The sequence below is a fragment of the Lepisosteus oculatus genome, chromosome 14 (assembly GCF_040954835.1).
Source record: "Lepisosteus oculatus isolate fLepOcu1 chromosome 14, fLepOcu1.hap2, whole genome shotgun sequence".
Taxonomy (NCBI): domain Eukaryota; kingdom Metazoa; phylum Chordata; class Actinopteri; order Semionotiformes; family Lepisosteidae; genus Lepisosteus; species Lepisosteus oculatus.
The window spans coordinates 22,192,800-22,209,019 of record NC_090709.1 but is presented as its reverse complement, the minus strand read 5'-3'; the positions used below and the strand labels follow the sequence as shown (position 1 = coordinate 22,209,019).

General features: G+C 41.5%; 2 non-coding genes across 2 annotated transcripts; both read left to right on the top strand.

Annotated features, from left to right (window-relative positions):
* Nucleotides 1-7,995: 7,995 nt before the first annotated feature.
* trnaa-ugc (transfer RNA alanine (anticodon UGC)) lies at nt 7,996-8,067 on the top strand. Its single transcript has one exon. It is a non-coding gene; the product is annotated as a tRNA-Ala (tRNA).
* Nucleotides 8,068-9,313: 1,246 nt separating this feature from the next.
* On the top strand, nt 9,314-9,386 carry trnak-uuu (transfer RNA lysine (anticodon UUU)). The gene has a single exon. It is a non-coding gene; the product is annotated as a tRNA-Lys (tRNA).
* Nucleotides 9,387-16,220: the final 6,834 nt, after the last annotated feature.

The following is a 16,220-nucleotide window of genomic DNA, read 5'->3' as shown; positions in this document are numbered from 1 at the left end:
TTCTCTTTTAGAAAGAGAAGGCAGAATGAGGGGCTAGAGACGGGTCCAATTTGATAAATCATCAATATTATTGCAAACATTATGTAAAGATTTTAAACTGAAAGATGGCTTCAAACTTCATAGTCAGGGGAGGGCAGGTTTCACATGGCACTAGTCTCATGGGACCCAAGCCTCACACATTTTGTTTTGATACGTGATTTTACTTGCAAGACCACAGGCCTAACTATCTATTCCAACAGCTGTTACTGTGGGGAAGGGTGTGTGGAAGCTCGATATTTTGCTTTTGGAAGGTGAGGAAGTGACGCAGAGGTTCAGGGAAAGATATAAGGAATGGCAGTCTTTGTATGACCTGTTTGGCACAAGAGCACAGTGGCTGACCCTGCGCTCTGACCCCCAGCTTCTCTCCCTGTCTGTGTGTCTCATGGAGTTAGAAAGGAGTTACAAGCTGGACAAACTTCCAAATCTGTAACATCATTTCAAGGGTGTATGATAGATCATTCACAAGATCAAATGGCTGTTTATTATTGTAAGATTGTAGTTCACTACTGTTCTTTTGACTCTTGAGCTTGCATTATACAGCCGTTGAGTGCATTTTGAATCTAAGAGATATCCAACTGATTCAACCTGTCTGATGAATGTCTGATGAATGTTAAATGGGTTGTGACTTTTGGCAAAGTTTTTTGCAATATTATTTGTTTCATGAATACCATTCATCTCTAAAACAATAAAACAACTTAAAACAACTTTCCTGTCCCCTGAACATATGTTTTACATTGCTTGATCCCATTGGGTGCAACCTTTCCATTGTACTCATAATGTGTTTGCATTAGGAGTGTGTTAAATAAGCAGAAAAGAGCCCTTTTCTTCAACTGCTTCTGATCTTATACAGTGGTCAGAATCTGTCATCCAAAAGCTGATGAGTGGGGGGGGGGGAATTAGTACAGATGCACAATCCATAAAAAAACATTAAAGAGCATAAGGGTTTTCATCACATGGACTTGTTTGACTGTTGAGGATTAATGTTTTGGTGGCAGATCAATTAAAGGACAATAACCAGAAACATTGGTTCTCACACTGAACGCATTCTCCTTCAATCTTTTTTAACAACAGGTGAGTGGAGTTGCCATGGGCACCAGAATGGGACCCAGCTATGCCAATCTCTTTGTTGGCTGGGTAGAAGAATGCTTATTCGCTTCCTACACTGGCTATGTCCCTGACCTCTACAAGCGATATATTGATGACTGCGTCGGTGCCGCCATATGCTCCGACGATCAGCTTAAGTGCTTCCTGCACCATTTCACCAACTTCCACCCGTCCCTCAAATATACGGTTAACATATATTCCACTACTCTTCCGATCTAGACATCAACTACCCCAGACTCTCCACTTCAGTTTATTGCAAACCCATGGATTCACACAGCTATCTCTTGTATAACTAATTTCACCCCAAACATACTAAAAACTCTCTCCCTTTTTCACAGTTCCTTCGGCTACAATGACTATGCAGGGACGACATTGACTTTGAGAACCAAGCCCTCAAAATGTACTCCCTTTTGATCAACAGAGGATACCCCAGCAATGTTATTGACGGGGCCCTTGTCCGAGCCAAAAACACCCCTCGGACCATCAACCGAATCAGGAACTCCTGCAGTAACAACCGCATTCCTTTGGTACCACCCTAACACACTTCCTATCCCCAGGACTGTAAATGACAACTTTTCCATCCTACACGATGATCCCTCCATTGGGGCCCTCTTTTCTGACCGCCCCATCATCTCATATCGCTGATCACCTAATCTGCGCAACCTTCTTGTTCACAGCTCCCTTGACCACCCTCAGCAACCATCCACACCAGCTACTTTCCCTTGCAACAGAGCTCACTGTATCACATGCAAGTACACATCCAACACCACACTCATTCAAGGCCCCTCAGGACAATTCTGGATCACCCAGATGGCATCTTGTACCTCCAGCAACCTTATTTACTGTATCTCTTGTAGTAAATACCCAGTTTCTCTCTACATTGGAGAAACATGAAGGAGACTTGGAGACCGCTTCAGAGAACATGTCAGGGCTGTGAAGATTAAAGATCTCTCCAAGCCCATTGTTTCTCATTTCACCTCTGATGGCCACGACCACTACAATCTCTCCATCTGTTTTCTCAAAAATGGTTTTCTAAACTCATACATTAGAAAGACTACCGAAACCAAACTTATCCTGCAGCTAGGATCACACCTCCCCCTTCTCTAAACGACAGACTGTTCTACTAAATTTTCTCCATTCATTGGTAGTTTCATTTCACACCTCTCAACACCTATTCTGACTTCACATCTCTTGATCGGCCTCTCTTTCTGTCCCCTGCTCCTCCCTCTCACCACTCCTCCCTCCCAGCCTTTGTTCTCCCACTATATTACCTTTGCCTACTGCCTTGTCTCTCTCACACCTGAAGAAGGCTCCACGGCTGAAACGTTTTCTCTCTTTTTTTCAGCATGGAATAAATCTATTACTTGATCCTTAACAACCGGAAACACTATCTTCGGTCTTTCCAGAGCTGTAAGTAGTCATTCCAAGTTTATTAACTTGTCTCTGTTTTGTATGTACTCTTCAATAGCCACTGATGTTATTTACAACAGCTATTTTTAAAAATAAATTTGCATTTTTTTGGACTTTTTAAAGAATTGGCACATTAGGTGGAGCGGTGGCTCTGTGGCTAAGGATCTGCAACTGTGCCTGGAAGGTTGCTGGTTTACATCCCACGGTCGGCAGAGGAGTCCTACTCCGTTGGGCTTCTGAACAAGGCCCTTAACCCCAACTGCTCCAGGGGTGCCGTATAAATGGCTGACCCTGCGCTCTGACCCCCAGCTTCACTCCCTGTCTGTGTGTTCATGGAGAGCAAGCTGAGGTATGCAAAATAGGAATTCCTAATGCAAGAAATTGTATATGGTCAATACAGTGATCATATCTTATTGGCAAATGGTAATCTCCAAGGAACACGTAATAGGTTTATTCCATGCTGAAAAAAGAAGAAAGAAAACACAATGTTTTGACCATGGAGCCTTCTTCAGTTATGATTTGATTTTTTACAATCATACCCACACAAACTTTGCAGTTTTTAAAAATCTTGCACACACAACCCAGATATGTTGACTTTTTTTAAATTTGGGGGTAAGTTTAAGAAACACATAGTTCTTTTCTAGTTTTGTTTACGTGGTGACTATCAGGAATCCTCAGTGAAAAGGTATGCAGATCCTGTGCAGATGCAGGAGCCAGTAGTTATTGAGACAGTCAAACAATCCAGAACGTCAGGTGAGGTCCAAGGTCGAGAGGCAAAAGGGAGTTCAGTAACCAGTAAGCGAGATTCAGAGTAAACGCAAGGTAGAGCTCTCAAAGAGAAGACTCAATACCGAGCAGCGGGAAGCGGGTTTGGATGGTTAAAAAAGTGCTGCAGAGCGTGTGCTGATGGATTAACACATGTTATTATTAACCCGCTGCTGGTACTGGTTAGTTCTTTTGTGAGTTGATCCCCGGTGGTTGTGACAGTGACAGAATGCTGTTTTGTGATTGATGCTATATCAAAATATAGGGCCCGTAAAATTAAGCACAGAAATAAAAACATTTAATGGACTTGTACATCTGTCGCACTCCTACACTATTAACATCCAGTGGGAGTTGAATTTCACTTATGTTTCCACTTCATTCAGCTGTGTTTCCTATTTTACAGATTGTTGCCAATGCCACATGTTAAAGAAGGACAGAGGTGTAGGAGGCCAGAAGTGTGGTCAAGGGTTGGAGGAGTAGGGAATGTGATCAAAGAATTTCTGAAGTTTTCTAAGATAGAAAAAAGAAATTAGGTGGCATGACAATATGTGGTCAACACTGTCAAACAGAGTCCTTGGAGAGGATTGCTCCAGCAACAGGAAATGGTTATCAGTGATTTGGCATGAAGATAGATAAAAAGTAAGAACCCAAGTGCTTAGGGCGCAGAAGGGGGTGAGTATTGGTAGGGATTCCAAACCAGATGACAGTACACAATCTATAGTCAATATTTCAAGTCAATGTGAGGGATGTAGTTTGGAAGGCGACACAGAGCTCAGAAGTTCATTAGAAGATACAGACGATGCACAGGCAGCACAGACAGTGGTGACATGTTAGAGGGAGACAAAATCTGTGTAGAATCAGAAAAAAGCCTGAAGAACACAGTGAATATTCCCAGGGGGCAAGCTCGTCTGGGACATCACCTCAGGATAAAAGGGGATTAAGAAAGATTATGTCTGTGCCTAAAACTTTCAAAGTATGTCTAAAGGCTGAACAATGGAGAAAATTACCACTTCTTAAAGGTACATCTAAACTAAGATAACCATGGACCCATATCTTATATAGCAAGTTCAGGAAGATAAATCCTTGCTGTCAATAGCCTTCAAATACCAATACATCAGGAAAGAGAATTCTAATGATTAAAGCAGTCTGTACTTTCAGTTCCTACCTTCAGTACCTTTTACATTACAGTTCCTGTAATGTAAAATACATAATGACAACAAGACACAAACCAATGGGCAATGATGACATCACAATTGATGTTGTAGGAGTAGGGCAAATACAACACAGTGAAAGGGAAACAAAATTTCGACAGGCACGCCAGCCTTATCGTTGAAAGATTGCCCGTGCCCTCACAAAAGGAATCAGCAATGTATACTACAGGCAGCTGAGCAGAACTCCGCTTGCTGAAATTGCAGCAGGCAATTTATCTAAGGCTCACAAGCAAGTATTAAACACTTCAGCATTTACTATTCGAATACCACACTATGTCAAAACACTGCCGCTTCTTAAGTTAATAAGTAAGGGTTTTTGAACACGCATTGTGTTGTTAATGCTTATATTAAAAAAGCATAAATTCAGATAATGTAATTTGGACTGAACAAAGTAGTCCAGCCCCTTTACAACACTACATACCACTGATTAAAGCTTAAAACTACAGAAGCAGGAGTAACAATAATGGCAACAACATGTTTGGAGTTCGGCATTTCATTTATTCTGCAGAAACATCGTACCGGAATGAACTGCCCGAGATAAAAGAGTAATTGCGGCTTCAGATCGTTTTTACAGAGCATTGCGTTGTTCTGTTCATGCTGACTACACGCTTTAAATTTGTCATTTACTGCAAGCGTTGCTTTTCCAGGTTTTTCTGAAATTCTTCGCATTTGAGCCAGCACTAAAATATTCGTTCCCGTCGCTGAATACATCGTGGAAACGGTATTTGCAACGGAATGCTGTCACACATGAAACCTCTTTGTTATTCGGTTCTGAAGTTTGAAAATGAAAATAAAACGGGGGTCACTTCATAGGCTTGAAAGAAGTCCAAGCAGCATAAAAACCCGCGTATTCTCACAAATTGCATTGTGCTGCACCTTTCTTCTGCTGCTTTTATAAATCAGCCTTAAATATTTGAATACATACAGGTACCTTACTGCTACTAATCACATTCACGTGTTTACAAAGCTTTTTTCTGTCCGTTATGTTCTTGCGAAGCAGTTTCTCCGTTTTCCTCGTACTGTGATTGTCAAGCGAACACAAGAAGACTGAAACAGTGTAAAGGCAGGTAAAAAAGACAGGGTAAAACGCCTAATTGTCGGGAGTGGGATTTGAACCCCTGCCTCTATTTGGAGAGCGAAACAAAGCTTAAAAGACACGAAACTGGGAATTTGCTGTTTTAAACTGCTTGACTATCCTGAAAAAATGTGTGCTGATTGCACCAGTCGTATGCGATTTTCCGTAACTTTAGAACAATTGATACGAATGGACGAACACAATTTGTGGCGTTAAGCATGACATGGAAAACGGTACCGGAGCATTCGGGTCCGGACTACCAGACTCAGAAACAGTTTTTACCCCCGCACTATCAAACTATTAAACTCCCAGCCTCTCTCACTCTCTCCTCACCTCTCACCTAGGATCTGAACCTCACAGTGCCTTCTTTCTTACCAAAAACCCAAACACACATTGAAAATCTACCTCTACCATACATGTCAAAAGCTCACTCCCCATCATTTCTATCCCTTTATTTCATTCTTTTGATGCATGTTTTTGCACATAACCTGTTACCTTTTTGTTGTTTTGCACACTGCCTGTTGTTGTTTTTTGCACATCGGCTGTTGTCTCTTTCTTTTGTTATACAATTGTATTGTTGTTGTGTTTTTTTCTTTGTACTACTTATGTCCGAAAGCTAGCTAAATACCATTTCGTTATTCCATATACCTGCGTATGAGTATAATGACTATAAACTTGAACTTGAACTTTTAACTTGAATTTGAACTTGAACTTGACATAGTCTTGCAGGCAGTATATTATTTTATCGTTTACTCGTATAAAAAAACATGGTCTTCTCGTTCCTAAGTCAGATTTTTAGTGCTTTCGAACGTTACTTCCAACCTGGACTGACAGCTCACCCGATCTGTTTGTTTAAGCCAGCTCCTTAGAGCGCTCGGCCGTGTTACTCTCAACAGCGGCTCTTCAGCTCTTGTTGTTTGACCTAGTGGTTTTATAACGCGTGGAAACGACCGCATCTTCATTTTCTGAGATGCTTTCTCTTATGTGGTGAAATCTCGACCTCTTTGGCATCTCTGGCTATAGTTTTTCCTGTAGAGCACCTCATAAATGTTGCTTATAGTGCCCTTGAAGTCATTTTATTTTTACAGGAAGACGCATTCTCTCCCGATCTCTCCTGTTTTAGAAATGCTTCATAAGGCATGTTTGATTCAATGGACAAACAGTATACTAATTGTACAATGCAGATCTATGCGGCATTTGTACTGGATTTGACTGGGATTCTGAAATACTTCTTGAAAAGGTATTCAGATTTTCTTGAACCTATAATAAAAACACAGACCCGAATCTCCCTAGCTTCCAGTCTCTTGCTGTCCTTAAACTCGGACGTGATGTTCTGCAGACGTGCAGTGTCCCTTTACTCTCGTTGTTTTCAAAACGACCTCCGTTGTCGGGCGCAGTTAAAGTGGAACTGGCCTGACCGCACAGGAAAGTACAGAATGATAAAATGTTTCTACGGCTCAAAATGTCCCTTTAGACCCTCGTCATGTCTCTGTGAGGAACGGGTAGGTAGAGAGGTTTAACAGATGCTCACGATGTTTCACACGGGGTGTTACCTGTTGTAGTGTTTCAAAAGATGTGTTAGCGGACCACAGATTATCTTGAAAAGATTTGGGTTTGCACTGGCTGGGATTCAAACCTGACTCAATTATTTGGAAGGCGCCTGTACCACCAACGCACTTCCGAGAAGCACCTACAAATTATCACAATCCTCTCTCTCACCTACAAAGTTATGGAGACACAGACGTCCAATGAAAGCTCAAGGCTCAAATCCTTTGTTGTGATATCATTTTAATTAATATTAGCTTTGATAAGGTGTCATTTTTGCCACTTAAAGGTAAAGTCTGCTCCTTTTCTCCTGGTATAGAAAGAACGTGTTCCATCTTTGTTTAAAAACACCACTAAAAGTAAATTATTCAGCTCTACCGCCTGTGAGCATTGACAAGACATCTCAAAAGGACATATTAAATAAGAACACGATCCTTCCTGTTACCATTCCTGTGGTTGGGGCGTTGTTTCACCCTTTTGCGTTAAATCATCAGTACTGCTGCTTTTCTATGGATAGTTTAATCAAGAGCACTTAAAAGATGCAAAAAGCTTTCAAATAAAATAGAATTGAAAGACAGTCGAGTAAGGAGGTAGAAAAAAAGCACTCCCCCGTCTGGGAATCAACCACCGTCGCCCATGTAACTGGATACAAAAATAACAGATTAATTTGTGCCCAGTCTCTTTAAGCTTCGATGCGATTATTTTTCCTTCCTTATTTCTTCATTCCTATGAATTTACTCTGTTGTAGAAGAAACGCGAAAGTGGGAAACTGCAGGCATTCTTCGTGAGTGGTGTGATCAGTGAGCATTTGCACATCTCTAAGTCTGTTCCATAAACTTTAGCATCGGGGATGTAGCTCAGTGGTAGAGCGCATGCTTTGCATGTATGAGGTCTCGGGTTCAATCCCTGGTATCTCCAGGTGCTTTTATATTAGAGTACTCGCATCGCAATCTTCTGTTGAGTGAGAACTCTTTGCTCGGGTTCAGAGAGAGCCAGGTTTACACAATTAAATGCAGTTTACACAATTAAACTCGACGTGCTGCAGGGTTGCGCTGCTATTTTAAATGTACCTCTTTTAGTTCTGTTAAATCCTAAATTATTTGAACTAATATTTTAGTTCAAAGTCAGGAAATCCAGAGATTGCTTCACACTTGTCGTGGCTGTTGCAGAAAACACCTGTTGAATCTCACCCGGGATTTCTTGATTTATCATTCAGCGAGCGAATCCTCCTTCTGAACTCAGCACTAAACTGAAAGCTTCACGAACTCCTCACTCCGTGTCCTGTACTGCTCTCGTGTAGATGTGAAGCACAGCCGTAAACACACCTTGAACTTTTTCCGTTTGTTAAGGAAAATGCAAAAGAGCATGACAAGTATTGATCGTATAAAATATCCATGGCACAACTCGAGAAAGTACTGAAGGACTACACATCGACTTTTGATGATTACAAGAGATTCAAGAAACACAATCGTCCGCACCTGGGTTTGGATCCTGAACGCTAGAGTTAAAAGAACATAAGCGACGGATATGACCTATAAACTCTTTTAATTGTCTTATAGTTTATGAAATAAAACAATTTCTAAATGAATTCTAACTGTTGATAGACGATTTATTGAATTTTAACAAAATCACAATTACAACCTTTTTCGGTTAAACTGTTATTCACATGCTCTAACGTAAATAAACGTTAGTGTCTTCCGGTGTGTGAGTCAATTTCTCCAAAAAAATATTTGTTAGTCTGGCGGGAGGCTGTGCAAGGTGTTAAGAAATAGAATTTCTAAAAGACAGGCTCCCTAAGCTTAACATCAAGGCTGTTTTCTCTACAGAAATGCTCTTTAAATTTCAGCACTGTTGCAACTCCCTTTATAAAGGGTGTGCACACGTATACAACCAAGGCATTGAAAGTTTTTTTTTTAATTATTGTTCCAAAAAATGTTCCATTTGTTTTCTTTTTAATGTTGTTGATTAAAAGATTTTATTAAATGTGAAAAAAATCTGAATGTGAAAAAAGGTCAAAATGCTATTGAAAAAAATCAGTAATGTGAGGAAAGATGGACTGTGGGAGCCCCTTAACTACCCATGTCATGCTGTATTTCTCACTCATTCTACTGGGAATGGTACACGTGACTTGCGAGGATCCCGACAGTGTTGACTTTCTTTCAGAGCCCGGATAGCTCAGTCGGTAGAGCATCAGACTTTTAATCTGAGGGCCCAGGGTTCAAGTCCCTGTTCGGGCGGATGTGCTGTTCTTAAGTCTATTGTGAATGTCATTCTAAATAGTCTTTTATCTTTCACTCTTCTAGCTGTACTGTGGTTATTTTAAATGTCCATTACTTGTATTTACAGTAGTGTATTTAGTGTTTCATTTCACAAACCGAAAATGTTCAAGTAGATCTTGTCACTCTACTCCACATCATTATCTAAATTAAACCACAGTAGAGTACAGGACACGCAGTGAGAGGCTCACACAGTGAGTACTCTTGAATACGACAAGAGGAAAGGCACACTGCACATCTGCAGAACATCACGTCCGAGTTTACAGTGACAGCAGAGGTTGGAAGCGAAGTAGTTTTTTATTACTCGCTCGCTGAACGATCTCTCAAGAAACCTCGGTTGAGATTTAACGGGTGTCTAATAATCACGTTCAAAAAGGTGACGATGTTTTTTTTTTAACTAGCCTTAATGGCATCGTGGTGTGAGTAGATCTTAAAGCAGCTGCAGACAGAGTACCCGTAATGGCAACACGTTTCTGCTTTGAGTTCGGCTTTTCTTATTTCTTCTGCAGAACCAGTGGTATCGGAATATACTGATCCGCATAAGAAGCGCTTTCGGGTTCTGATCATTTTTATTGAGCGCTGCTCTAAACTTTACATTTGCTCGGGCTAGTTTTCCCCATGAAAAAAAGACATATCCCTAATTACATGATTTCACTTTTTTTCTTATCAACGAGTAGAAAGAAATAAAATATATACTTCATTATAAGTACCACAGGCAAGATGCCGTTGCGTTCAGGTCGCAGTTACCCCTGGAGACGTTTGTTAAAATCTCACTTCTAATAAAGAGGTCTTTCTCGTTAGAGTAGGATCGATAGAAGCCTTAAGCGGGGGAAAAAATCACAACATCTCGCATTTCACGTGTTTAATGTTAACTGTCTCAGTGGTTGCTTTGGTGATTGATGGCTCTTCTCCCTCGCAGGGTGACGGCAAACGTCTTCAGGGAGGGAGTCTCCCACGCACGGCTTGTCTTTATCAAGAGCTGAGACAACAGAAACAGACTTCCACCTGACATTAATTACTTCTTGAGCGTTTATGACCGTCTTTAAAAGTTGAGAGCAGGTGAAAAAGTCTTTGGAAATGAGGAAATGACTGCCGACAGTAAACAGAGCTGACGCTCAGCTGCAGACAAGCGCTCCTCGTTAGTACAGTATAGTGCTGAGTACCCCCGCTTGTTGCGCGGGAGACTGGGGTACGTTTCTGTGACAGGGCGCTGGTTTAATTTTTTAACAACCTGACTTCACTTAAAAAGTGTGTACTGTGTACTACGTTTCGGACTAGTTAGTGCGGTAGAACATGGAGATCATCTCCAGCTTTGAGCTCAACTGCAACAAGAAGTCATGCTAAATGTAGTTTAGTGAGTAGACATCGCGAGATAACAGAACGAGAGTAGAAAGCAGGAATATAAGGTGTAAGGGCATGATCTGTGTAGTTAACAAAATAGTTAAAATAATATTAAAACGTCTCTTTATTAAGATACACAACATTTATGGCGACGAGAGATGAGTGCTTGACGGACTCAAAGCGAGCAGAACACTGCAGATTTTAGTTCTCTTGCTGGTAGAAACGAACTTTTGAATTTTCTGACTGTTCGTTTAGCTTGCCCATTGGAAGATATGGCAGCCGCGCCGAGAAGCTTTGCTTATGCCCGGCTTTTTTCACCGCTTCTACTGAACCTCGTAGCTCCGGATTTGTATACGGAATACAAGATATGGATGGAGTCGTACAGATATTTTTAAATAGCCGGTGGATCTACAGAAGCTCAGGATGCCGTGAGACGTGCTACATTACTGCACTGTATCGGGGCTCCCGTGCAGCGGATTTTCGCCAATCTCCCTGGAGAAAAAGGTACATATGAACAGACTGTAGCTGCCTTAGACGCTTACTTTACACCGCGGAGAAATGTGGTTTTGGAACGGCATAAATTTAGGCAGAGAACTTAGTCTCAGGACGAATCTGTTGATGCTTTTGTGACTGCACTAAGAGAATTGGCTAAATCTTGTGACTTTGGAGTATTGGAAACTGACATGTTAAGAGATCAACTTGTGGAAAAATGTGCACATAAGAGACTATAAATTGCTGCAGGAGGAAGGGCTGACTTTAAAAAGAGCTCTTACAGTCGCTAGAATTCATGAAGCAGCTCAAGCAGAATCAAGAATGCTTTCTGACCACAGTGACAAAGTGACACTGAACGGGGCGCTCGCTCAAACTTTACAAACAAAAGCCGAGCAGCAGGACACAGTCATGCTAGAGAAATAGAAGAACAGGGGACGGCTGACATTACATGTTACAGGTGCGGACTAACAACGCACAAAGCAGATGAATGCGGAGCGTGAACAGCAAAATGTCTACACTGCAAGAAAACAGGACATTGTGCACATGTCTGCAGAACATCACGTCCGAGTTTAAGGACAAGTATACCTTTTATTGTTGTTGCTGCATCCAGGCGATGTAAACCAGATTCAGAAAAAAATAATTTGAACAACCTTATTCCCATGCTTACTCAAAGGCGCGTTGGCCAAGTGGTAAGGCGTTGGCCTTGTAAACTGAAGAGCGTGGGTTCAAGCCCCACCTGTGCCTGTTTCATTTGTCACCACTTTCCTTTAGTTTCAAAGTCTTAAAAAAACTTGCAATGTAGGGATCTCAATAGTAAGAGAGCATAACTGTCGCCAGTGATTAGTATTCGTGCATATCCTGCCTTGTTTTTTAGTCGACAAAGCTTATCTCTCTTCACACCCATCTTCTGAATGATCACCTCAGCATTGGGAAGGAACGTGCGCTTGGTACAGCCCCAGACTCCATGGTCTGATCACAAACAGATCTGGTGAGCTGTCAGTCCAGGTTGGAAGTAACGTTCGAAAGCACTAAAAATCTGACTTAGGAACAAGAAGACCATGTTTTTTTATACGAGTAAACGATAAAATAATATACTGCCTGCAAGACTATGTCAAGTTCAAGTTCAAATTCAAGTTAAAAGTTCAAGTTTATTGTCATTATACTCATACGCAGGTATATGGAATAACGAAATGGTATTTAGCTAGCTCTCGGACATAAGTAGTACAAAGAAAAAAACACAACAACAATACAATTGTATAACAAAAGAAAGAGACAACAGCCGATGTGCAAAAAACAACAACAGGCAGTGTGCAAAACAACAAAAAGGTAACAGGTTATGTGCAAAAACATGCATCAAAAGAATGAAATAAAGGGATAGAAATGATGGGGAGTGAGCTTTTGACATGTATGGTAGAGGTAGATTTTCAATGTGTGTTTGGGTTTTTGGTAAGAAAGAAGGCACTGTGAGGCTCAGATCATAGGTGAGAGGTGAGGTGAGAGTGAGAGAGGCTGGGAGTTTGATAGTTTGATAGTGCGGGGGTAAAAACTGTTTCTGAGTCTGGTAGTCCGGACCCGAATGCTCTGGTACCGTTTTCCATGTCATGCTAAACGCCATAAATTGTGTTTGTCCAGTCATATCAATCGTTCTAAAGTTACGGAAAATCGGATGCGACTGGTACAATCAGCACACATTTTTCAGGCTAGCCAAGCGGTTTAAAACAGCAAATTCACAGCTTCATGTCTTTTAAGCTTTGTGTTTCGCTCTCCAAATAGAGGCACGGGTTCAAATCCCACTCCCGACAGTCAGGCGTTTTACCCTGACTTTTTTATCTCTTTACACGGTTTCAGTGTTGTTGTGCTCGCTCACAATCACAGTACGAGGAAAATGGAGAAACTGCTTAGCAAAAACATAACGGACAGAAAAAAGCTTCGTAAACACGTGAATGTGATTAGCAGCAGTAAGGTATGCATTCAAATGTTTAAGGCTGATTTAAAAAAGCAGCAGAAGAAAGGTGCAGCACAATGCAACACAATTTGTGAGAATTCGCGGGTTTTTATGCTGCTTGGACTTCTTTCAAGCCTATGAGGTGACCCCCGTTTTATTTTCATTTTCAAACTTCAGAACCGAAAAACAAAGAGGTTTCATGTGTGACAGCATTCCGTTGCAAATACCGTTTCCACGATGTATTCAGCGATGGGAATGAAATATTTTAGTGCTGGCTCTGCTTTAAAAAAAACACTATTGTTCCAACCCCCAAAAAGACAAAAGTGGCATGCCTGAATAATTACCGCCCAGTAGCATTAACATCTGTGGTGATAAAATGCCTGGAGAAGCTGGTGTTGTCACACATCAACTCCTCCATCACAGAGTCCCTGGACCCCCTGCAGTTCGCCTACCAGAGCAACAGATCAGTGGATGATGCTGTCTCCCTGGCTCTGCATACAGCCTTGGAACACCTGGACACTAAGAACTCGTATGTGAGAATGCTGTTTTTGGACTACAGTGCAGCATTCAATTCCATCATACCCAGTCAACTGGTGACAAAGCTCAGGGGATTAGGTCTGTGCAACTCTGTCTGCAACTGGCTGCTGGACTTTCTTATCGAGAGATCACAGGTGGTGCGGATAGGCAATAAAACATCAACACCACTCACCCTGAGCACTGGAACCCCACAAGGCTGCTGTCTGAGTCCAAGGTTGTACTCCCTATTTACTCACGACTGCACAGCAAGACACAGCAACAACCACATCATTAAGTTTGCCGATGACACCACTATAATAGGACTGATCAGTGATGATGACGAGTCCACTTACAGGGATGAAGTTGTACAGCTGCTTCGGTGGTGTCATAGCAATAACCTGGACTTGAACATAAAGAAAACGAAAGAGCTAATAGTGGACTTTCGGAGACACAGGCCACACACTCACAGCCCACTCAGTATTGATGGAACGGAAGTGGAAACAGTCACCAGCTTTAGGTTTTTGGGAATTCACATCTCTAAAGATTTAACCTGGACTGTGAACACTGACTCTATCATGAAGAAGGCTCAGCAGCTCCTTTATTTCTTGAGGTGCCTCAAGCGATGGGGGATGCCAATACATGTGTTGGTGAACTTCTACCGCTGCACTATCGAGAGCGTCCTCACCAACGGGATCACCGTGTGGTATGGCAACACCTCTTCGCGAGAAAGAAAGGCACTGCAGAGAATGGCCCAGAAGATCATCGGCTGCGGTCTCACCAAGATTAAACAGCTCTATGAGGACCGCTGCCGTGGTAGAATTCTGGCCATCACAGAGGACAGTCACCACCCCGGGCATGAGCTCTTCACCCCACTGCCCTCAGGCAAGAGATATAAGAGCATACGGACACTTACCACTAGATTCTTCAATAGCTTTTATCCACAAGCAGTGAGACTGGCGAACACATTTAGCCATCCCCCTCGGACCACACCTACACCATCACCATCTACCTCATTTTAATTTATTTATTGTACGTCTCCAGTCATTGTTTACACGTCTGTATTGTTTATATTCAAACTGTCTGCATGTTTACTTGCACATTGTCTATTGTTTGTTTGTACATTGTCTTGATGCACTGTTTGCACTTTGTTTTGTTTTTTTTACACTTGTTTTACAATCGAGAGACTTTCTGTAAGTAAGAATTCCATTGTACCAGCACCGGTTACATATGGCAATAAAGTTCAAGTCAAGTCAAATGCGAGGAATTTCAGAAAAATCTGGAAAAGCAACGCTTGCAGTAAATTACAAATTTAAAGCGTGTAGTCAGCATGAACAGAACAATGCAATGCTCTGGAAAATATGATCTGAAGCTGCAATTACTCTTTTATCTCGGGCAGTTCATTCCGATACGATGTTTCCGCAGAATAAATGAAATGCCGAACTCCAAACATGTTCTTGCCATTATTATTACTCCTGCTACTGTAGTTTTAAGCTTTAATCAGTGGGTATGTAATGTTGTAAAGGGGCTGGACTACTTTGTTCCGTCAAAATTCCATTATGTGAATTTATGCTTTTTTAATATAAGCATTAACAATACAATGCATGCTCAAAAACCGTTACTTATTAGCTTAAGAAGCGGCAGTGTTTTGACAAAGTGCAGTATTCAAACAGTAAATGCTGAAGTGTTTAATACTTGATTGAGAGCAGATCTCCCTCGATTTAGACAAACTTTTGTTCGGCCGATGATTTCAGATCAAAATCTGAATCAAGTGGAAAGAAAGCTGAATTACGCTGGGTACTGGGTATCACTGTTACACCATCAGGTCATGCTAGGAGGATTTGGGGGATCAAACTGACACAGAGGGACCCAATGTGGGGACTGAACCCACAGTTCTGAGATTAAGAGATTCATGCTCTATCAACTGCACCTATAACTCTTGTGCTACAGCAGTAATGTTTCTGGGTGTGGATGAACATGACATAATAGGCTGACAGCAGGAACACGTGGCCCACAGGCAGTGACAGTATCGCTATCACATTTGGCTGCAGTATATTGTGTTGAGAGCAGCAATAACTTTCCTGCAGAGATGGGAGTGCCTTTCATACAGCTCTTTCAATCGGACAGAGTAACAGGAACCGACCTAAAGTTTCGGCTGTGGATCCATCTCCGCATGGGGTAAAGAGACAGTAAAATAGCAATGAAGAAACAGAAAGAATTGTGCTCGCTGCAAAGTAGGAAAGAGGTGGTCAGATACATAAAACAGCTTGGTGATAATTTGCAGCGACAGTTTTATGTTATTTAGTACACGGATTTCTCTTCATGTTCCTTAAGATGTGTAATTTGTATGTTGGTTGTATGAGAACAGTTTCTTCTCAAGTCCTGTCAATTGACAGTGGAGAGCTAGCTGGTGCACATCTTCAAGAAGACTCTCTTTAAGGCAATTACAAGTTTCTCAAACAAATCTGTGTCATATTTTTAAAATAATTTAGCTAATGAGCAAT